Source organism: Pangasianodon hypophthalmus, chromosome 24 (genome assembly GCF_027358585.1).
Source record: "Pangasianodon hypophthalmus isolate fPanHyp1 chromosome 24, fPanHyp1.pri, whole genome shotgun sequence".
In the NCBI taxonomy this organism is placed as follows: Eukaryota; Metazoa; Chordata; class Actinopteri; order Siluriformes; family Pangasiidae; genus Pangasianodon; species Pangasianodon hypophthalmus.
This window is the reverse complement of record NC_069733.1, coordinates 18001586-18026792: the sequence shown is the minus strand read 5'-3', so window position 1 is coordinate 18026792 and position 25207 is coordinate 18001586. Positions and strand designations below refer to the sequence as shown.

At 37.1% G+C, this 25207-nt stretch overlaps 1 protein-coding gene and 1 long non-coding RNA gene across 2 annotated transcripts in view; one reads left to right on the top strand and one right to left on the bottom strand.

Annotated features, from left to right (window-relative positions):
- Positions 1-25207, top strand: part of LOC117595900 (uncharacterized) — a 67707-nt gene that overhangs the window by 28216 nt on the left and 14284 nt on the right. The gene's annotated exons all lie outside the window — the stretch shown is intronic.
- Positions 1-25207, bottom strand: part of npffr1l2 (neuropeptide FF receptor 1 like 2) — a 47840-nt gene that overhangs the window by 19585 nt on the left and 3048 nt on the right. The window lies entirely within an intron of this gene.

Sequence of the window (25207 nt, the reverse complement as noted above, 5' to 3'; positions counted from 1 at the left end):
CACGTGAGCAAAACTAAAAAGAAAGGATTACAAACATCTGCCGAGGGTTCATTCCTGTTGAATCTGCCACCATAGTAGGAATCCAATAAATAGCTGGAAGTGTTTAATGTCTAAAGATTATTGAACACACCAGTCTGAGAACGCAAAAGCAATCGAAAGCTGCAATCTTCTTCCGGAATGATAATTGGCCTATTATGGTTTTCCTTTCAGTGTGACTAATCACGTCACTGACATTTCACACAAGCCTGGGTAAACAAGACAAACAGATGATCATTAAGATTTTTGGTGGTTCAGTGGTGATTAGGAAATTGGTTCATCTTTCCTCTCTCTCATCCTTTCATTATTTTTCTTTTAATAATCCTGAAAGGTTTACTCTGGACCTGTCCACCGGCAATGCTTCATACTGCCACGAAAACGCTTCAGCTGTTTTCCATGGACTACACCAACACACATTGTACACACACACGCACACGCACACTACAGTGTAAACCCATATGAGGATGGGTTCTCTGTTGAGCCTGGTTCCTCTCAAGGTTTCTTCCTATCACCATCTCAGGGAGTTTTTCCTTGCCACCGTCGCCCTGCTTGCTCATCAGAGACGTCACACACACACACTTCACTTTACTTTTGTTTGTGTAAAGCTGCTTTGAGACAATGACCTTTGTAAAAAGCGCTATACAAATAAAAATGAATTGAATAAGAGGTTTATATACAGATTCATGAGATACGTTTTTTTTTTTTTTTTTTTTTTTTTTTTTAAACATATTCAGGAGCACCAATGTCTAAAAGCTGACAATAGCCACATCAATACTGGATGTATTGAAAATAAAAACGTCAATACAGCTGTAAAATTCATTATGAAGCCATACATCAAGTGTCACTGAATGCCCTTCCCCTGAGTATTGCAGATGCTAGTGTGTCGATCGCAAAGGTTGCTTTTGATACTTTCTAATTTGAGTTGTTTATCATGAATACCACTGTAAAAACCTTTTCTATTATGTATAATTCTGTTTTTCTTTTCCATGCATCTTATGCTGAAGTAAGGGTCAAGCATATTAAATTGAAAAGGGAGAAAACCATTTCAACTCCACTGAACCTCGATTTATTTATTTAATTTGCATTAAATTTAATAGGCAATAAACAGTACAAACAAATTAGAAATATGGACATGAAAACTGTGTTGATTTTTGTAGCAGCCTGTCTGCTTTTCTGGCTACCTGTCCATCTAGCAGTCCCTACGGTTACGCGGGAACTGTGTGAACATTTTGATAGCAGCTATCTGAACTAGGTATGAATTGATTAGGCTCATGTCCATATCACTATGGTTCATAACGATCCAACAACTTGATCGTATCATTACACGATATACAACATGATCTTTGCAGGTAGATGCCTAGGCAAGGTTAGAGCCCTAACTAAAAACATTTCAATGCCATTTTGGTGAAATATATACTACATGGCTAAAAGTTTGTGCATATCTGACCATCATATCTATGTTCTTGTTGAACATCACATTCCAGATTTATTCCCACTTTGCTGTTATTATAACCTCCACTTTTCTGGGAAGGCTTTCCACTAGATTTTGGATGAGGAGGTCTGGGGTGCAGTCGGTGTTCCAGTTCATCCCAAAGGTGTTCAGTGGGGTTGAGGTCAGGGCTCTGTGCAGGACACTCGAGTTCTTCCACTCCAACCTTCACACACCGTTTGTGTTCATGGAGCTCGCTTTGTGCACCGGGGCATTGTCATGCTGGAACAGGTTTGGGCTTTTTTAAAAAAATTTTTGTTAACTTCATGAGAGAGAATTAAGTGAGGCTGTTAAGTTAGGGAACGACTGTTTATAGCTGCTTTACCGCAAGTGTGAGCAAGAACTAACTTGTCTCTCAAACATTAAATTTAAAAGGTAAAAAGCATGATTTGTCATTCATTAATGAATTAAAAATTGTAATTGTTGGAAAATTGTTACGGTATAAGTGGAATAAGACACTTTGGACCATACTCATCATGGTCCATGGTCAACTTTAGATTTGCATCAGGCCCAGACCACGTCAGCGTGAATTATTTTTGTATAACAGAACAATCTGTCGTGTGTTGCTCCTTAGCTATCAATGATGGTTAAAGCATGATTTTTCATCATTTTTGGCTGTTTTCCAGAATTCACTAAATTTCCAGTCACAATGATATTCAGTGGGTTTTCCCAGGATGCCTCACATTAAATAAAATATCCTGCATTTCATAATTCCATAGTTACAAGCTATTCCTGCATAAAAGGCACTGCGATTGCTTGTTTCTTGTTACATCATGCCCTTGAAATTCATGCAGAATTTGTGAGAATTTCCATTAACCTGCATGTAGAGTTATGAATGGTTAATGAAAGGGTAAGATGATATGAATATTAAGAGTTAGCCGTCATGGCTTCTCTTATGATTCATGAAATTATATTTGAGTTTGCGGTCATTCCTGCCACAGAGACATTCTCCTTTCCATGATTCATAAAATAAGAAACAAAAGGAGTCTGATTGGTGTATCTGAGAAGATGTGTAACAATAGTGAGACACTTTTGACTGGAATTGGAGCAATGAAGGGTTTGGGTTGGGTTTTTTTTTATGTTTATCTTGAATCTTATATCCTAATCACACCAACTGTCAGAGTTCCCTTGCAGAATATCATGGTGCTGCATATTTAAATCCTGAAACTACTGAGTTCAACAGAGTGATGTATTCTCTTTCTTGAGTTATACCAGACTCTAATTAAGATTACAATCATGGTCACACTTATCTTTTCACACTTTTATCTACACTGTTGCTCTTCACAACATGAAATGTGTGACTAGTGGGCAGAAAGAAAAGGAAAGATGGAGATAAACTGAGGAATCTTATTTTTTATTTTTTTTTTTTTATCATGCAATGCTGATGTAGTTTTGCAAGTTTAAATTAATTTTAAGGTATTAAATAATGGCTGCTCACTTAATCATCTGCAAGGTCTGTACATGCATGTTTTTGTGTTTCACAAGCTTAAAAACACTATAAATGTTAATGAACCTCAGAGGTACACCAGTTAAAATTAAGGTTAAATTATGTGCACATTAATGATTTTGCTCTAAAGGTACAAAGGATGTAGAGCTCAGTTTAAAACCTATTTTTCTAAGGCTGTACATGCAAAGAAGAATACAATCCAAACATCAGAGCAGTTGGAGGTTATTAGCTCAATTAGCATAACTGGCTTCAGAAGAGAACCACAATTTCTGAACCACCACTGCTTCAACTAAAGTTAAAGAAATTACAAAACCCTTTTCTGATTTACTTACTTGTGAGTGCAATTAATACGGCATGTTTGTGATTTACAAAGAATAATTATATAACTGATGTCACATGCAAAGTATGATAAGAAAACTATACGCAAGTGAGTTTTTTTTTTTCTTTCTCTTGTGCTATTTGTTCTTCATAGCCACAGCGAGTTTGGATTTCATAGACACTTTCAGAAGCATAAAACTGAAACTTACCCCATGTCTTTTTTGTAATTGTATGTTTAGCATATAATACTGATTAATGGCAATAAGGCATGATAGACAAATGTCCAAAATATGTTATGAATGCATAATAAAGCAGTGTAGACATGAGTGTGTGTATTTACTGCAGTAACATTTAGTCACAAAATTTAGAAAATTTTCTTATTTGACATACTGAGAGATAATTGTCAAGCTTAATTATTTAATAAGTTCAATGGGCTTCCACAAATTTTATACCCATCCTTCAGTTGGATAAATTTACACATATAATCAAGTTCTCGAAGCATCATAGTTCTCATTACGATGCACATTGTGTGATTTCTGCACTGTTTTGTACCTAATTTGTCCACCTTTGTCATGTGACACCTTCCCACCAGCCAGTTCTCATACAACATCATTACAGAGCAGCATAAAGCCTTATGAGGAAAGTGCTATCTACCCTCTTCTGCATACATAAGTTCACCCTAGTGTCACTCTGATTGACAGCAAAGAAAATGTATACCATCCCTCTCACCCAGAGAGCACGGCCAATTGGCTGTGGCATTGTCAGGATTCCAACCCGATCTCAGCGTGATGGAGTGAATGCTTTTCAGGAACCCCATACAGATGAATATTGACTGTTTACTAGTACCCCATCTCCCAAAACTTACCATCTGGGTGGATGATATGAAGATATGGCCTGAGGTTAGCTAATATGTTTATTTCATACACTACTGTGTCAGTGGACGTTACAGAAAGACCTGAGTTTGTACAGGTCATGATAATTGTTGTGGCTCTTTTTTTGATTTATAGAAAAGTTAAACCTTGTGGAGCTCGCTTTGTGCACAGGGGCATTGTCATGCTGGAACAGGTTTGGGCCTCTGGGTGCCAGTAAAGGGAAATTGTAATGCTACAGCACACATAGACAACTTTGTGGCAACAGTTTGGGGAAGAACCACATATGGGTATGATGGTCAGGTGTCCACATACTTTTGGCCATATAGTGTATTTAACATGAAGGTGCAGTACTCTGTAAACTCCATATTCTTTACGGAAACCAGACAGTGTTAAATTAATTTATTTCTTCAATACCTGGAATAATAATATTATATGGTGTTTTCTATGTCCATCCATCCATCCATCCATCTACGTTGGGGAGGAAATCGGAGTACCCGGACAAAACCTCCAAAGCATGGGGAGAACATGATTCAAACCCCCAACCTGAGGCAACAGCGTTAACCTCTAAACCACTGTGCCCCTGTGTTTTTTTTTTTTTTTTGTTTTTTTTTTAAATAAAGTAAAACTCTATTTATCAGAATGCTTCAGTATTGTTCATCACATTACTTAACTCTGCTCACTGAGCTTTTGACCCCTGCTATGGTCCTGGATTATGATTTTTGGTTTATTAATAACCCCCCGGCTGAGCTCATCCATTTCCATCTTGCTTCCACACACCACATGTTAATAACTACATCTGATGTGTGACCTCTGATTGCACTAGAGGTAAATGAATGATTGTTTTGTTGTAATCTTACTTGCTTTGACAGCAGACATTATATCAAATTGCTGTGTTTGTAACATAACTGTCTGTTTGTATCCACATTTTAAGACGGAGTGTAATTTATTCATCCAAATAACTGTGCTTGGAACAGGAGATGTATTTCAGACCTGCCACTCACAGAGGAGTGTTTGTTTTGCTCTTATAGGCACTACGTTTCTGTTAAAAAAAGTGGATAAAAGTGAGTGTGTGTGAATAATCAATCTTGTGCATATGCATTAGCACAAACCTGCCATATATTCCTCTTCATAAAACCATAGCAGATTTAAATTTACTTATTTGCCAGATGGTCTTATCCAGAGTGCATTGAAAGTGAGGTGGAGTCCAAACCAACCATATGGTGAACCGTTCTAGGATTACTTAAGTCCAGTAGGGTTTGAATTCCCATCTGAGCAGCTCTTATTTATAGTGATATTTATAGTGTTGTTATTTATAGTGCTATAAGATTAGTACAATTTTTTTGGTTGCATCCAAATTGTTCTTTAGAGATAAATATTAAAAATCTGAAACATTCATTCTCACCCGAGTACAGAATTGTTAAAGGAATATATTTTTTTCCTCCTAATTTGGTTACCTGCCAATTCCCACCAACCCACTATTATACAACAGGTAGCTACCAGCGAGGGTCAGGGTTAACATGCTTTCACTGAGATACGCGAAGCCAGCCACATCTTTTTAAACTGCTGCTCATGCGGCAGCATAACACGCATTGAGGAAAGTGGTATTTACCCTCTTCCACATACCTGAACTCACAGATGCCCATGATTGGCTAGTGCCACTGTGATTGACAGGGGAGAGCGTTTGCTCCTCCCACCCAGAGAGCATGGCCAGTTTTGCTCATTTGGCTCCCAGGCACGGACAGCTGTTGCATCATTTGGATTCAATCTTGCAATCACCCGATGATAGAGTGAACATTTTTTTGTGTGTGTGTCACTTGGGAGCCTAAAGAAATATTTCTGCCAAAACTCTGCCAAAACTTACACAAGTTTGTCAGAGAAAAACAAATTGTGTTTTTTTTTTTTTTTTTTTAAACATCCGTTTTTATGATTTCTATGCGTGGTTGGTATAACCTCTCCAGATGAAATAACAAACAAAAAGTATTAATTTTACCCTGATTTGGACTGAACAAATGGATTAATAGGTGTGAAAGCACAGTGAGGTTACATCAACTGACCAGAAACAAGCCACAGCAGAACACAATGTGATAGAACTGTCTCCAAAGGCATATTCCCAAAAATCCTTGGGCCATAAGTGTATATATATATATATATATATATATATATATATATATATATATATATATATATATATATATATATATATATATATATATATACCTTGTCTCAGTCATAAACACTGCAAGTGCAAAAAGGGTCCAGAGCAAAATGTTATATTGACTAAAGTAACAAAACCATCAATGCCCAAAGGCACAACTGCCAAACAGGCAGTCTAACTCAGTTATTATTCAAAAGTTACTGAAAGACATCAGTCATTGTGTATTATGAGGTAAACAGACAACCTTGAGGGCCAAAAGTCTGTACAAAACTTGCAAATAAACTGACAGAAAATCTAGTTAGTGTGCGACGGAATGTGGACTCGGCTTTAAAACTAGACAATACATTTTCAAGGATAACGTGAGGTTTGCTGACCATTCATGAGAGGTCATGAGGGGAGTAATTCACTATATTGTGTCATGAAGGTTAGATTACTGCTAGCCATGTAAACAAAATTTTATCAATGGTCTTATGAAATAACACATGGCAAAGAAATAGCTTAAAGAACTTCCATGCTGATATGAAGTTCAGCCACAATTTATATTACATCCATAACTCGATATGGTGTTGAGCATGACATTTACCATCCAACTTCATGGTAAATGTCATAAAAATTCTGATTATAAAGTTCTTTTATCATCTCTATGAGAGAAAAGACCAGGCAGTGCCAGGATCCATGCGATCTTTAAGGAAAACCACTTTGGAACGTGCTTAAATTTCTCTTTTCAAATTTGATTGTTTTCTTATAACAGCACATCCACTTATATCACAGCAATTCACCAATAATTAACATTTTTTTGTTTATAAATGTTTGTTACATTTAATGTTGTGGAACACCTGTGAAACAAGTTACTTTCTGTTCTCACTTGCATATATTATAGCAGCTATAAACGGTCGTTCCCTCACCAGCCTCTCTGTTTTTCTCTTGCATGAAGTTAATAAGACAAAAAATGCAGCTTGTCATGTTACCAAGAAACTACAAAGTGTAAACTCCTCTGTTCTGAAAATGTCGTAAACTTAAAGTTCCAGCTTTAGGTCCTATAGCTTTACCTCTGACTGTTGCAAAGCACTGACACTGGAGACTCCTCCCATAAATATTAAATAAAATACTAAATGACTTCTTTTAAACAACTTCATCATATCAACGATTATACACGTTTTTAAAATCTGATTATGTGATTATCATCTGTCATACAACTCCCTGTGAATGAGCTGTTACTATAGAAACAATAAATTATTAAAACGATTTGAACTCACAACCTTCTGGTCATTAGAGCAAAATTTAATCACTGAGCTACCCTTTTTTTTTTTTTTTTTTTTTTTTTTTTGGGTCCAGTAGTGCACAGAGAAACTCTGATGAATTCAGGGCATTGATCCATCCAGTAATATAATGCGACTACTGCAGTGTTTCTGACAGAAATTTGAGTAACCTTTGATTCTGGCACCTTATGAGCAGTGTTTGATTTACACCAGCATTTCCAGGGGAAGGTTAGTTGATGACAGAATTGTGTGTTATGAAGTAAACAGACAACCTAATGTACCGCAAAATAATTGTATTGGTGGGTGAGCAATGGAACGTGGGCTATGATTAATAATAGGTCATTTGATGAACGAGCGTTTTACTGCTCTCCCTGCCAGAACACTCCAGTATGTCAAAAATTCAGCTGTATTTCTCACACACACCAATCGTTCAGCCCACGTCTCGCCCACTCTCTTAAATTACATTCAATACTCATTTCTTACCACAGCTGATCCCGGAGAACCCCTGTGCTGCACATTATAGTGTTTTCCCTGCCCCCAACACACCAATTAACAGCTCTTCCTCACCTGAAGTGGATGTGTTGGAGCACAGAAAACACTAATATAGCCATAAATGGTTGTACCCTAGGTACCTTTGTGAACTATTACGCCCACACACCCTATTTGTTAATGTCTTCTAGTTCCAGTTCACTTGTGGACTCTGGATTTAGGCTTTCTTCTATCCATGTGTGGCAGGTAGCCTTTCATGTAGCACATGACATTGGGCGTTTTGACGTTTAGGCTATAAGGTGTGGTATACGTGCAGTGTACGTAAAACATATTATACCACAGTGTGATCGAATTCTCAAATCTGATTGGTCAGAAGGTGTGCATCATATTTGTAAAACCGCGTGGCTCGGACATTATTTCTGATTGTAACATAAATGATAGGTTTATATGAATGCGATTGTTCTAATATATTATTGTTTCTATAGTAACAGCTCATACACAAGGACATGTATGGTGGATGTGTCACATAATCTAAGACTAATAAACAGATGTTTTTTTTTTTTTTTAATGTGGTGGTGTTTACCAAGCAAACATACATAATCACTGATGGGAAGATCTTTGTTTAGCATTTATAGAAGGATTCTCTGCACTTTGCAACAGTCATATTATACTGGTATTGTACCGATAAGCGAACATCATAGCTGTGTGTTAACAGGAACTAACTTGTCTTGTGGATGTTCAACAACATTAAACCTTAATTATAACCCGTTAATTAAACAGTTTATAATTAAATTACACAATATGCAGTGTGATTATCTGAAAATAATCCACTTCAGGGTGGTAACACACCACCTCGGCATAGACTATTTTTGTATAACCGCACGGTCTGGAGTATGTTATTCCTTACTTATTTGAGCCTGGCTAGCTTCTTTATTTTTCTCTAGATATGTTTAACCGCATGTAATAAGTTTGATAGTTATATGATGGTTTTGTGCTAGACTTTATTTTGTTCAGTGTCTTCGGTGTTTCTACAAACTGCGTGTTTCTGGCTCTGAAAAGGTCATGTCATCTCTCCATGCTTATTACTCTACCTAGTAAAAACTGCTGTATCATCAGCCAGATTGTGTCTAGGCTGATGTTTGGAGTTCAGCATGTGTTAGGATTTGGAAGTGTGATATAGTTACAGCATTAAAGTGAGTCACATCACCATGAAGTGCATTCATTTTAAACGTAGCTACATACCAAATAAAAACTTTTATTTTGCTAAAGTCATTTTTTCCTGGTTATTGAACATTCTTATGCACAGTAATGAATAAAAAAATTATTCACCTGGGTATAAAATCTGCTTTTCCCGACACTCAGACTACTGATTTATCCATCTTTATCTAAACATTCAGATGAACGTTCTCTACATTTGCAACATATATAATATTCGTATTCGGTTTGTATTCAGAAGTGAAACAATTAGGGATCACTATAGCTGACAATTCGGGATCACTATATAAAAATTACAAATTCTGATTACATAGAAGTATAAACTTTCGAACAAAGCCACACACCTCACCTCTGAGGACACTGAGGATATTTCCCAGCATTGGCGACATTTAATGGAAATTCCTGTTTGTAATTCAATGGGCATTTCATTGGCTACTCTTCTAATGTGAGTACCTTTTCATATGTTAATGTGTGTATGATTGCCTAGGATGGTGATGGGTGCATGTATTGTTCTCAGAGCACAGGATGATGATGATGATTAGAAATTAGCCTTATTTTCCTTTATCGTAGACTAAGTAAATAACTATATTGTATAGCAAATAGGTGAAAATAAGATTGTACTGTGCATAATAATTCAAAAAACAACCCTAATGTTAAACATTTAAAAAAAAAATCCATAATCAAGCCGTCAAAGTACATAGATGGGTTTCTTTCAGATATATGCTGCTCATTTGGTCCTCTGTATGAAATGCTTTTTACATAAACTTTCCAATTATACTGGAAATGAGACCTGGGCTTAAGAGTACCCTTTGTAGCTTGTGTGTTTCTGGAAATAAATAAATAAATAGCTAAATAATTAACTAAATTCCCTGGCCATATCCCCACTTTGCTCTCAGAACAGTGCAAATACTTCATGGTGTGGATTCCACAAGGTTCCACCACATCCCAAGGTACTCTATTGGATTCAGGTTTATATTAATGTGCTCGTTCCAATATCGTTTCTACAGTAACAGCTCATTCAGAGGGACGTGTGTGATGGATGCGCCACATAATCTGAGACTAATAACAAACAGATTTTTAACATTCACTGAAGGAGTCTCCAGTGTCAGCACTTTGTAACAGCCAGAGGGTAAGTTTACACTTTCCGGTTTCTTGGTAATAGCTGCATTAACGTCAAGAAAAACATTAGGGAATAATTGTTTATAGTTGTTATAACATATGCGAACTAACTAAAGTTCTATAACATTTAATAATAAATGGTTAAAAGTTTAATAATAAATGGCTAAAAAGTATGAAGTGTCATTGTTTAATAAATAGAACAGTATAATCGTTAGCAAACTGCTTAGGTAAAGTGGGACATGCTGTTATAGGAAAACTTCTCAACCTTTGGACAGTAACAGTAACTCTGCTTCATTACTCCACCTTGTCAGTGATAGTTTTCGTACAACAGCATGACATGGAGTTTTTTTTATTCCTCACTATAGTACACCATCTCAGCTCAAACCCATCCAGACTGAATTAACTCGGCTCACTGGCTTAGAGTAGAGAGCAAAATTTTGCATGTTAGGATTTACCAAACAGATTTTCATTCATTATTACAAGAAAATGGTGAAAATTATGTTATAATATCAAAAGTTAGCATTTCCCTCTATGAATGTAATATAAATATTCTCCAGTGCTGTGTATGTGTCCAAGCCTTTTCATATCATCTGAGCAGCTTCAGGATATTCTTCGCTGTAATATACACCCCATTAAATATTCAGTTCTTTATTAAGAAATGTCAAAATGTCAATTTCTGATCTTATTTTAATTTGTACCTCTAGATGAAGGTGATGTAATTGCATGTAAACAACAAAAAAATCACATTGTTTTCACTTATTAAACAAAAGAAATCAACAAAAATGAGTATTTCAACTGAGGAAAAAGTTAAGACACCCTATGCCCTAATAGCTAGTGTTTCTCCCTTTGGCTGAAACAACCTCAATGAGACGTTTCTTGTAGCCATCTACCAGTTTCTGACATCGACTGGAAGAAAGTTTCCCCACTCCTCAGTGCAGAATTCTTTCAGCTGTGTGATGTTTGAGGGGTTTCTTGTATGCACAATCCGTTTCAAATCACCCCACAGGATCTCAATAGGATTTAGATCTGGGCTTTGACTTGGGCTTTCCAGAACTCTCCATTTTTTTTATTTTTCAGCCAGTCCTTGGTGGATTTATTGGTATGTTTTGGGTCATTGTCATGTTGCAAGGTTCTTTTGCTGAAATGCTGTATTTGGTTTACGCCAAACATGCTCTCTGTTATGGTGTCCAAATAATTCAATTTTAGACTCATCTGTCCAAAGCACATTATTCCAGAAATCTTGGCCTTTGTCTATGTGTTCTTTGGCAAACTTCAGTATTGCCCTCATGTTTTTCTTAGACAACAAAGGTTTCCTCCTTGCACACCTCCCATGATAAAGTTGTGCAGTCTCCTTCTGATTGTAGATTCATGCACTTTGACATCAACTTTAGTAAGAGCTTGTTGTAAGTCCCGTGATGATATTTTAGGGTTTTTGTAGACTTCTTTAAGCACCGTGCGGTCTGCTCTTGGGGTGAATTTGCTTGGACTGCCTGACCTGGCCATGTTGGCAGTTGTTTTAAATGTTCTCCACTTGTAAATGATTTTCCGGACAGTGGAATGGCTGATTCTTTTGAGATCTTTTTATATCCCTTACCAGACTCATAAGCATCAACAATCTTCTTTTCGAAAGCCTCAGAGAACTCTTTGGATCTCACCACGGTGATACCTCAAACTTCAACAATTAAGAGCAAATCAAACTAAATGTCTGAGGTTTAAATAAGGCAAGCCTCCTTCAAAATGCTCTGTAACGATCTTCTAATAATTTGCACCTGATGTGATGCACCTGTAGGTAATTTTAGCCATTTTAAGTACAAATAAATGTGGGGTGTCCTTACTTTTTCCTCACAAGAAATTAGATTTTTTAAATTACATTTTACAGATCATTTTAAAAAGACTTTTCTTTCTTGGTTTTATTTGTTTAGTTATATTACTCGAATCTCCCGCTATTGTTAAAATGAAGATCAAATGTCCATATGTTTAACTATGTTAAACACACAGGCTTTCATGGGGTGTCCTAATTTTTTCACATGACTAATTTTATATAATACATAGTGTTGTATAATATGCACATTATAACTCCCAGATGTCACGTACTATCTCTTTCAAATCATGTGTGGAGGCTGAAAGGTTAAACCTCAATGTTTACCTAGTGTTCTTTTTTAATGAAAAGAAAAAAAAACAATTTTAGATAATTCGAAATGTGTATTACTGATCATGTAAAATCTGTTATGAGTTCTATACTACAGGGAAACCCATCAATATCTCATCCTATAGTAACACAACAGCCCTGTGAGAGCTCAATATATTGTGTTTTCCATATATTGTGTTCTCATCTGTTTTACCTGGATGGTGAGATGTTACTCCATCATCCTCATGGAGTCTCTCTCTTACCCACCATCTTGCTTTTCATTCTTTCTTGTTTTCACAAGACACACAAACACAAACACTTCAATTACGGTATTGACAAACCCCTATCCATGTTTCTGTTTTCTAATGACTATAAGGAAAGTGGAAAAAGCCAATTATCTATTTCAAAAAGAAAAAGAATTGCACAAACCTTGACAAACCCCCGATCTCATTTCTTTTCTGAACCTGAATGAGTTGTGGTATCATCTTTCAAGTGTTCTCTCTCATTCTTTTCTCATAAAAACCAATCAATACTTTTTTCATCGCTTTTAAAATGTATAGCTCCATTTCAGCCTCTCTGGGACTCTCCGTGAAAGTGTTCCTTCAGTGTAACGTAATTAATATGGGCATGTGCACAAAAGATGGAGGGGGTGGGGAACACTGATTTTCATACGACATGGTGTTACCTGAGAACTTATAATATCCTAATTATACTGCACCAAACACCTAATTATACATTTCACTGAACTGGATCATATTCACTTAACTATGCATGTCCTGATTCAGTGAAAAGTCTTCATTCTTTCCCCAGTTCTCGTTTAGTTACTGAGGACTAATGTACAAGGATGCATGCTTAATTTCAAACTGAGCGACATGATTATGAAGTGTCATGCCTCCGTCTGTGGCTTACTCGGGGGCGGCCTATCAGGTGTCAGAGTCACCAGCTGACTTACCACTGGCACCTGTTCTTCATTTCCCTTACACCAGGCTCTAATCAGCCCACCTTGTCAGGAGTCTCACATTTCTTATTATTCATAGAATTTTGCTTTCCTCTGTACCAATTGTTTCTGTGCCTGCTGTGTTCCATTAGTTGCCCATCTCCTTGTCTCTATAAACCTTAGGAGAAAAGACTCTTCTTTCTGCTGCATTCACATCTTTAGATGATTGAAGACTTCACTTCCCATGGATGCAAAATAGACAAGAGACATAAACAAACCAATTGCGGGTCATGGTACATTGTACCTTTCCCTGCTGCTGTTGCTGTGGTGGAACATCTTGTGTGTATGTTTTAAGGACAAGTATATCTTTACATGGAGCTTTTTATTCATCTCCAGTAGCAGCTTCATTCTAGTCAGGGTGGTGGATCTGGAGCCTATCCCGGGAGCACTGTGCTCAAGGTGGAAATACCCCTCTGAACGGGACACCAGTGGGGGATCCATAACCTATCCAATGAACACTGTATGCAAGGTAAGAATACCTCCTGGATTGGATGCCAGTGGTGGATACAGAGGCTCTCCCAGGAGTGCAGTGCATATGGTGGCAATACTCCCAGGGTATTGTTTCCACCATTCCTACCGTCATGTTTTTGGGAGGTGGGAAGAAACCAGAGAACCTGTAGAAACCCACAAGGACCTTAAGGTCCATTTATGTACCTTAAAAAATAATCTATGCTATGCTTATGTTCTTAGATGCTACAGTACATATAGACCTAAAGCATTCTTCAGTTTGCATCATAGATCCTATGTAAAAAACAGAGTAGGTACCAAGTGGAACTCCTTCAGGTAGCTAAGAACGCTTCAACTATCCAAAGAACCCTTGGAGAACTCTTTTCCCCACTAAGAGTACAGATCTGCCTTGGAGAACCTATTAAGTTGGCTGCAACAGCTGGTCTCCACTATGGAAAGAAACTTTGCAGATCATTAGAACCTAGAACTGGTGCCAGTAAGTCCAGTCCTAAGGGGCCAGACGCCAACAGAGTTTAATCATTTTCATACTTTAATAAATGCCTAATAAAAATGGTAATTAGCCAATGAGGTGTCTTAGAATTAAGTACCCATTCTTTGGTTTACTTCTTCAGCTTCTTTAGCAGATTCTCTGTTGCAGTTTGTTCAATTACATGTATTTATGTAAATTATTTAGCAGAAGGTAGCTAATCAGACCACAGACTAGCTACATGGCTAGCAATTTTCCAATTTTCATAGCATTTCACAGATTTTCATTTCATTTACCCTCTCTGGTCTCATTAGTAAAATGACATGAGTTGTTCAAGAAAAATAAAGAAAAGGCGGTGTCAGAAACAGAATGTGTAAAGATGAATGGACAGAGAAGTATGTGTTGATTCTCCCCATCATTTTTTCACTGTTTAGAATCTGTGATGCTAGTCAAAAGTGGTAACATCATGAATCTTCGCTAATAAATAAGACAGTACCACTTTGCAATGTCTTATTTTTAGCCCTGAATAAAGCACTAAGCATTAAGTGACCACTGTTGTCACTAATTTGCCATGTTAGATGGAATTTTATATGTAACTGGGCCTTCACACATTTTTCATATTATGTGTGTTTGTTTGTTTATTTATTTAAGTGCGTTGACCTAAGGTGGAAATACACTTTTGATGGGTCAGCAGACACATTCACAATTAGGGAGAATTCAGTGTAGCCAGTTGTGGCAGTGGGGGCGTGTTCGAGCATCAGGTAACCGGCACGTAACCTGTGTGCTCACCTCCAGGTTACTTATGTGCTTTGTTTGTGCTTTCAAGGAGAACTCTGTAAGTCAGAGAGAGGCAGAGCCAGTGTAGCCCACACGAACACAAGCACAACACCCTCACGTTGAGCTTGAATGTGAACTTGAACTTGGGCATAGCCATGAGTGCCTTAGAGTTTTTTTGTGTGGATTTTTATTTGTGTAACATATGCGAACAATGCGCGCTGAAAAGCGGTCGTGGGTGAACGAGGAGAAGAAAAATAAAAGAAGGACAAACCTCCATCAGAAGTCGTTTGTCCTCCTTCTCTCTCTCTCTCTCTCTCTCTCTCTCTCTCACACACACTCACACACACACAGTTTTACACCAGTCCACCAGCAGGGTTTTTTGGGAGGTGGGAGAAAATCCACACAGATTCTGGGAGAACATCAAAAACTCCAAAGCTCAGAATCAAACTGGGAAACCTGGATCTATGCGGCAGCACAATGCCACCTGGATGATTTATTGTTCATACATTGAGCTCTGAATTCTTCAATATTGGTAATAAAGATTTTTCCCCTGGCCACAAAGTCACTCCACACTCATCCCTGTACTGGTTTAAGATAAGTCATCAAATTCTTTTGATGCTTCCTCCAGATTGAATCTCCTGATTTTGATGAGTAATTATTTCAAGAGTAAACAGGTCTCATAATCAGCTTATGTCCACCTACAGAGAGCTGTGAGACAACACATGGACCAAGTGAGATAGTAAGTACAAAATTGTAAACAACTCCGACTATATATTTCTAACTAACTTTAGGAAAGAGCAAAATGAGAGATGCTAATTTGTCACTGAGAAATTCAGTCAACAGGAATGAGAAATTTCACAACTCTTACAGTACTTCATTCAATTCAAGTAAAGGTTCTGAAATGTCAGCTGGTGAATTTAGCATATTCTAGGAAAGGAGAGAATGTGATGTTCATGGTGATTCATGCTGGCACAAATGACATTGCCCTGAAGCAGAAAGAAAAGTTGAAAACATACTTCAAAACCCATCAGATATGTTCTCAATTTGGACATGGTCATGTGACGGTGGTTCTATGGTGGTTCTCAGGAGGTGGCTCAGAATTTGGAAACCTCGTAGACAGTAGTCAATAAAAAAATATTTCAATTCTGAAAACAAAGCTGTAGACAGTTCAGTTTGTTTCACCTTAGGGCACAAAGTTTAAGCATAGACAATGATACATTTGTTTTTGTACAGTTTCTCTGCTTCCTAAGCATTAGTGGTGATATGGTATTAGGTCCCATAAATTAGAATAATTCCTGAAAAATTTAGATTTCCTTGGATTTCTCTATTTGCAAGTGAGGCCTCTGCTCCCAAGATGGATTTTACATATTAATAGATTCATATCTCAGGACAAACCCCTGTTTTTTTTTTTTTTTTTTTTTATAAACACCAGATGTCACTTTTTTCCACATTCCATCGCCAATTTGCTCACCTGTCAATTCCCACCCACCTAACCACCTATCTCCTCTGTCATATGACACTACCCACCTGGCAGAGTGAAGGCTAACACTTGCTTCCTCTGAGATGTGAAGACAGCCAGCTGCAACTGTTTGATGGCTGCTGCCTCAAAATGCAGCATACGATTGAAGTGAAGTGAAGTGACGTGTGGCCAAGTATGGTGACCCATACTCGGAATTTGTGCTCTGCATTTAACCCATCCAAGTGCGCACACACACACACACACACACACACACACACCCACACACCCGGGGCAGTGGGCAGCCTTTTTTGCTGCGGCAGTTGGGGGTTCGGTGCCTTGATCAAGGGTCTCACCTCAGTCGTGGTGTAGAGGGTGGGAGAGAGCGCTGGTCATTCACTCCCCCCATCTACAATCCCTGCCGGACCTGAGACTTGAACCCACGACCACCTTCAGGTTGCAAGTCCGACTCTCTATCCAGAGGGAGGGAGGGAGGGAGGGAGGGAGAGAGAGAGACTCCCAAAGACTACAACCAATTTACTCTCTTGACTGCTGGCTGTTGCAGCATCAGGATTTGAACTTCTGATCTCCTAATGGGAAAACACTTTTCTGTTGAGCCGCTCAGGCACCCTGTATCTGTATTGGTGTCTAGTTTCTATCTCAGGCAATATAAAGGTTTAATCCTGATTGTTCAATTAAGCACTAACCCTGTGTTCACAATAGTGTGTGACAAGTCATTTGTGTCACTTGGATCTTGTCTCTTGTGGGTGTGATGTGAGCTCTACTGTTGTCACTCGTGGGGATATACCATCTATCCAGCATTTTTAGCTTTAATGAGAAAGAGTAATGGCCAAAATGTAGCCTACAGCACATGATTTACTACAGTATGCAATTTAGTTGTCTTTAAAATGTACTTAAAATGAATTCTAACATTTTAATAAAGTGAAAAATGTGTGAAAATAGGTTGTGTAATGTACATTACATGCCAGGCTTCGTATTAGCTTTTAGCAGATTAGCAGCGCAAGCTAACTGTACTAGCTACAAACACTCTCCAGAGACACTGATGATCTCTACTATTTTCTTCCTTTAGCTTTCATTTTCTTTATAATGTCTCTATACATTTAATATGAGGCTATATATGACAGGATAAGATGAAAGCACAGTTATGAGTTTTATTCCTTTTTTTTTTTTTTTGAGTCAAGCAGTACATGGGAACTAATTGCAGGTAGGAACTAAATGGGGAATGAACAAATTTTGTACCACACACACACCATACAATTGGTCTGAGGAATCATTCAAGCCAGCTGTTGGATTTGTCTTTTTACAAGTTGAGAAAAATCTCAATTTGCCCGTCACTTTTTGTGCTGTTGCTCGCTGCTGTTGAAGAAATCGCGGTTCTGTGTGACGTGTGTAATATGTAAAATAAATGGTCACCTGTTACTCACTAGCATGAACACACCTCAACAGTAACAGTTCTGCAGAAAATCATATTCATTTCATATTTGTAAAGTCATAAATTCTGCATATTGGTAACCTAGATCCTAACTGGCTAATTCAAGGCATTATCCCCCTCGTGAGGTATGAAATAAGGTATGAAAATATTTAGTAAACGCAAAATCTTTGAATTTCACAAGAATTATGTTTTGAGAAAGGTTAGAGCTTCTAATCACACTCTTTGTGCTAAACTTTACTATTCATGACTTTTGCATACAAACTATGAGGACTTATGTGTTAGGGACAAAAGAAAAATGTTAAAAATCAGACATTCACATTACTAAAAATATTACAGAATGAAAGACATTTAAAGAGCTGACTTTTTCTCTGCCACTATGAATGTTGGTGTTTTTTTTTTTTCCCCTAATCCTCGAACTATCTCTGGAATTGTATGTATTTTTAATAGAGTTGCCAGTAAGATTCGCCCATAGAAGAATGTCTTTATGTATAATTAAGGCTCTTTGAAGAAGTATTCTCTAATGCAAATTAGAAGCAGGCTTGATTCTGAGCAAATTTCACAGAAACCATTCCTATTTGAAACTGAATTATATTAAATTGGATCATTTAGAACCAAACAGAACATGAAACACAGGGGTAAAAACCATGATACTGCAAAGAAACTGTCTGGAAAAATTAAAATTTCATCTAGTGACAGGATAATTATCTTCTTCTATAATTATCCATAATTTTTTTTTCAATCATTTTTTTGTCATTTTTTTTTTGCCATTCACATAAAAAGTGTGCCATGTACCAGGAAAGGTTTTAGTGGTTGAATGTGGCTTGAAGAGACATTTATGTGTGGCTAAAATGCATCTCAGGCCACCTGTTTGCATTTACACAAGTAGTCTACACACTTTTTTATAAACCAACAAGTGTCAAATTTCAATTTTTGAATTTCAAAGTTCAATATTAGATTTAATGTACTGCATGATATTCAACATTAACAGTGCCATTTTTGTACATTGACTTACATGTCACATTACACATTGATGTACATTGACTAACATTTCATTTTACCAGTTAAAGTTTTTGCAGCCTGGGGTGAATGTATTTAAATTGAAATTTTTAACAAAAATACCACTTCTGCATAATTTAAATATTTTTAGAAGCAATCCCACATTAATGTAATTATGCCATGGACCACAAGGGGACCAACGGATCCCTGGTTGAGAAACACTGCCCTAAGCAATAACTTACTCAGAGGCCCCCACTCCACACCAATCATTTAATTTATATATGCAAGAATGAACAAATTTAATAAATAGTTAATTATCTTGGATGAGTCAACAGCCTACTATTATCATAGCTACTAGTAACTTGTACATGCTAGCTTCTTAGCTGGCAAATTGACTAAATCCATTAATGGGTCCATGTGCTTTTTTTAATCTTTTAGCTTTTTCGCCCCAGATAGATATGGACGCTTCATTATCGCCATTTATTACATGATCTTCTAACATTAGTACCTAATTTAGCTATGTAAATTGCAATTTCTATTATTTCCACACCACAGTAGGGCCTGTTGCATTCACCAGATACATAAACCTTTTTTTCATATGATAATAAAGTCCACTTTTTTGAATGTCTACTTTAAAAATCATGGTGGTCTGGAGGCCCAAAGCGAGCACTTATACTGCTTATGATAAGAAACAGACCTAAGGATGCCATACTAATACTTAAGACGAATGAAACACCAAGTGTAAATGGTGTCTAAGTAGTTTTTGGTGAGTCTTTATCTAGCCCCTGGAATACACAACTTAGCCAATTAGGTGTTCTATATAGGTGCCAAGGCAAAAATTATAAGCCAATTTTAGCAATACAACTAAGGGCAAGACACCTAATCAGATAATGAAAGCATACAGTCTGACTTTTCACATTAACAAATAGAGATGATCATCTGAATAGAGTCTAAGAAGCAGACACTACAGTATATTTGGGAATTATTATAAAGCCAAGCAGTATACTTGGTTAGCCTGAAATCATTCCCTCTATTCAGTGAAACTAATGCTCTAGAGCAAGGGTGTCCAATCTTATCCGCAAAGGGCCGGTGTGGGTGCAGGTTCTCATTCCAATCAAGCAGGAGCTACACCTGATTCCACCTGTTTAATCAGTTGATGTTGGCTTTCAAGAGAATATCAGATGTGGTTTTTGCGCACACCAGCCCTTTCTGGATAAAATTGGACATCCCTGCCCTAGAGTGTAGTATTTAGGGAACTCTTATAATCCTGTTAACAGCTGCACCCAGGATTGAGATGTTTATCAAAATCAAGCAAAGACACCTGCATAATTACTTCTCATGGAGCAAACAATATTACCAAGAGATCTGCTAAAAAAAAAAAATATCCTGGGGGAAAAAAGCTGTTTATTTTATATAAAATATATGGTATGACATTACTCCATTTTTCCTTTTGAAGGAAGATAGAAAGTATAGAGAGAGTTTAACTGTATCTTTTGTTTTATTTAACCCTGATATAATTCATGGTAGAGCCTCTATACTCATTAGCTAATGTTTTACCTAAGCTAATACACACAGTTTTATTCAAAATTACTGATATTAATGAAATTTAATAAATAGACATGACACGATAAACCCTTAGTATCAGGCAATGTTGATACCCATTTATTAATTAATTATAATTTTACTTTTTTCTTCCTTTAAAACTACTAAGCTTAAAAAATATTTCTAATAACTGAACCACTTCACTTAAAATACAGGACTTAAAGCCAAAGCTTTTTTTATTCTGTTAAACTCTTACACATCATAAACTCTTACAAATCACTTCAAGGCTCTTATAAGTAATTTGACACAGTGAATTCCTAGAAACAACGGTACCAAGCATGGCACAACAGCAAATTAGATCCTTTTGATCTTACCCACAAATGAGATTTTGCATGTGGCTTGGATTGTATTGTTCAGCGTTGCTAATCAAGCTCTAAGAAGGTGTATAACATTTTACAGGTATTCCACGAAATGGAGTCTGAAAGGCTAATTACCATGGAATGAGCTCATGGTTAAACCTGTATCAACAATCCAGCTACCTAAATAGTACAATTTGAACATGCCTTACAGCTTATTAACAGCATATATATGCAATTATAGCTCTGTTTAACCCTGTGGAAAATAAACTAGATGCTAGAATGGGAGTATCCAAGGATACAAGGAAGAGATAATTTAGAAAACATGGCATTCTGTGCCTGTCACTATTGCGAATGTCAGAGGCATTTAATGCAATTGATCAGCATTAGAATCTGAAAAGAAAGGCTTCTATTAGCTTTGACCAACAGGAGGCACACATTTGATTCACTAATCATTACCCTTGCTTAGTAATGTGTTGTGGGTTGTGAGAAAAAGTCACAATTTCGCAGTTGTTAATGGCATCCCTCTGGTTACTTTTTTTGTTTTCAAAAAAAAAAAAAAAAAGAAAACATTGCTAGCCAAGTAATCTATTCAGTTGTAGGAACATAGCTGATTGGTTTAGACTACAAGCTCCTTGGTTGGATAAAAATAAACATGTAATATTAGTTCAGGTTTAATTTGTATAACCTTACTCATTAATAACATACTGCAAGCATGATAAAGTACATGAATACCAAATTGTTGATGTCATAGTATCATGTAACAGAATTCAGAAATCAGCAACCAAAAATATTGAACTCAATAAAATTAAATGGACATTAAACTGTCGTCAGAGCAGTTTATGGAAGAATGGAAGGATAACAGAGATTAGAAATTAGCAATTGATGTAGTACACATTCAGCATTGTGTATATTAACTAGTACACATTTCTGCAACATGGACCTCACTAACATTTTAACCCTGTTTACAGCCCTCGTTGCATTCTTATGTAAACCAGTATGTAAAAACATTGCATTTTTTTTTCTAGGTTTAGACACAGTCATGTAGATATCAAACAAACTACCATATCTACTTACAAACTGGTGGTACTCTGGTCGAATAACAGCAAATAGTTTCTTCTGTGCACAGTGCATGCCACTTAATCAATAATAACCGGGAATCAGCTCCAGGCTTCAGAGCCCAGGGAGAAATATCTGATGTCTCTTCTTAACAAGATGGTAGAAATGCCACTGTAAATGTTTGGGCAATTAATTTCTCTTGCACCTTTGTTTTGGTTTCTCAGCTTGATTTCCCAATTTTGTTTCCTTTTTTCACATAGAAATCTTAAAAAAATGTAATAGGGCCTGACTCCCTGGTGCACTGGAAGTTTAGTGATATGAAAGGGGGTCATTTTATTCAGGCTGTTCCAAGATTCATTGTCAAAGACCCTAGCAGGGCTATTAAAATAGGCAATACAGGCAAGTCTTCCAATTAACAAGAAATACTACAACCACCGATTAAGGGAACGACCAAAAAAAAAACACAGGTGTAAGGTGAGACAAAGAATGAGATAAAAACAATGCCCGTGATTTTAAAAAATATGGAGCTGGAAAAAAGCAGTAAGTGTTCTTGTCATCTGAATGTTCTTCATGTGTTGAAACTGATTTGTCAGGACAAGGAAAACACAAAAATGTGCAAAGCATGGGGTTCCTGGAACTGGGACTGAGGGACTGAAAACTTATTTCAATTAGGGTTCCATCCACAGTGCTTATAATGGCAGACTTTTGTGTTTTTACCTCTCCAATCCTGGCTCACATCGGTCCTAGCTCACATCGGTCCTGGCTCACATCGGTCTGATACGTTTCAAGAAGTGATAATTATATAAACCACAAGAGCATAATTAGCATGATGATCTGTAGCCTTAACAATGCATATGTAAATAGTGCTTATGTGGTGAATGTATATCAACTTGCAGTTCTAAATAACTACTGCTGCAATTATTTTAAACCAGAGGAGAAAAATCTCATGCAGCTGCATAACAATAAGGAAAAGGTTTTATTATAAAGGTTATGAATACATACATACATACATACATATAAAACCTTTCTGCATACATACATATATATATATATATATATATATATATATATATATATATATATATATATATATATATATATATATATACACATATTCACAGTCAGGTCCGGAAGTATTTGGACAATGACAGAGTTTTTGTGATTTTGCCTTTATACACCACCACAGTGGATTTGAAATAAAACAAATAAGATGTGATGAAAGTATAGACTTTCGGCTTTATTTGAAGAGCTTCCACAAAAATATGGCATTTATCATTTAGGAATTACAGCCATTTTAAGCAAAGTACTTCCATTTTCAGGGGCTCAAAGGTATTTGGACAATTGACTGACAAGAAGTTAATTGACCAGGTGCGGTCCATTCCCCCTTCAAGACAAATGAAGCAGATAAAAGGTCTGGAGTTGATATCAGGTATTGAGTTGGCATTTGGCAGCTGTTCGACTGGAGCTACCAATATGAAGTCCAAGGAGATCTCAATGCAAGTGAAGGAGGCCATGATTAGGCTAAAAAAACAACATAAATCCATAAGAGAGATAGCAAAAACCTTAGGTGTGGCCAAATCAAAACAGTTGGGTATATTCTTAAAAAGAAAGAAAGCACTGGTGAGCTCAACAACATCGAAAGGCCTGGAAGACCATGGAAGACAACTAAAGTTGATGATTGCAGAATCCTTTCCTTGTGAAGAAAAACCCCTTGACAGCATCAACAGAAGCCTCCCATGTTCTGGAATAAGATTATTTGGACTGATGAAACCAAGATTAACTTGTACCAGAATGATGGGAAGCGAAAAGTATGGTGAAAGAAAGGAACAGCTCATGATCCAAAGTATACCACATCATGTGTCAAACATGGTGGAGGCAGTGTTATGGCTGCCAATGGAACGGGCTCACTGGTGTTTATTGATGATGTGATGATGAATTCTGAGGTGTATAGGGCTATACTCTCTGCTCACATTCAGCCAAATACTACAAAACTTATAGGACGCCGCTTCACAGTGCAGGTGGATAATGACCCTAAACATACTGCAAAAGCAACTCACGACTTTTTGAAGGCAAAGAAATGGAATATTCTTTAATGGCCAAGTCAGTCGCCTGATCTCAACCCAGTAGAGCATGCTTTTCACTTACTGAAGACAAGACTGAAGGCAGAAAGACCCACAAACAAGCAGCAACTGAAGGTGGCTGAAGCATAATTTACAATTATGTCACTTTGTCCAAATACCTTTGAGCCCCTGAAAATGGAGGTAAATGGAGGTACAATGGATTGGACTTGTTTGTCCAGCACACCCCACAGATGCTGGATCGGATTGAGATCTGGGGAATTTGGAGGCCAAGTCAACACCTTGAACTCTTTTTCATGTTCCTCAAACCATTCCTGAACAATTTTTTTGCAGTGTGGCAGGGTGCATTATCCTGCTGAAAGAGTTGCCATGAAGATACTTGGCCAGCAACAATGTTTTGGTAGGTGGTATGTGTCAAAGTAACATCCATATGAATGCCAGGACCCAAGGTTTTCCAGCAGAACATTGTCCAGAGCATCACACTGCCTCTGCCAGCTTGTTTTCTTCCCATAGTGCATCCTGGTGCCATCTCTTCCCCGGGTAAGTGACGCACATACCCGGCTGTCCACGTGATGTAAAAGAAAACATGATTCATCAGACCAGGCCACGTTCTTATATTGCTCCATGGTTCAGTTCTGATGCTCACATGCCCATTGTAGGCGCTTTCAGCGATGGACAGAGGTCAGCATGGGCACTCTTTTTACCATAGCCAGCATTGCCTTTTTTAAGCAATTTTATTTATATATATATATATATATATATATATATATATATATATAGATTGATAGATATATAGAGAGATATATAAATTTATAATCTCAGGATTGTAGGATATGAGTGGGTTTTTTTTCCCCTAACTAACTGGATTTTCATGAACACCACATTTCTTCACCTCAATTCTCCAGAAAACAATTTACAAATAAATTTGTTTGGATCCAGCTTGATAATTGTGGAGAAATAATGGGGACACTGGAACTGTACAAGGGCTTCGGTAGATACCTAATGAGTAAAGGTCTAGACGGAAAAACATAG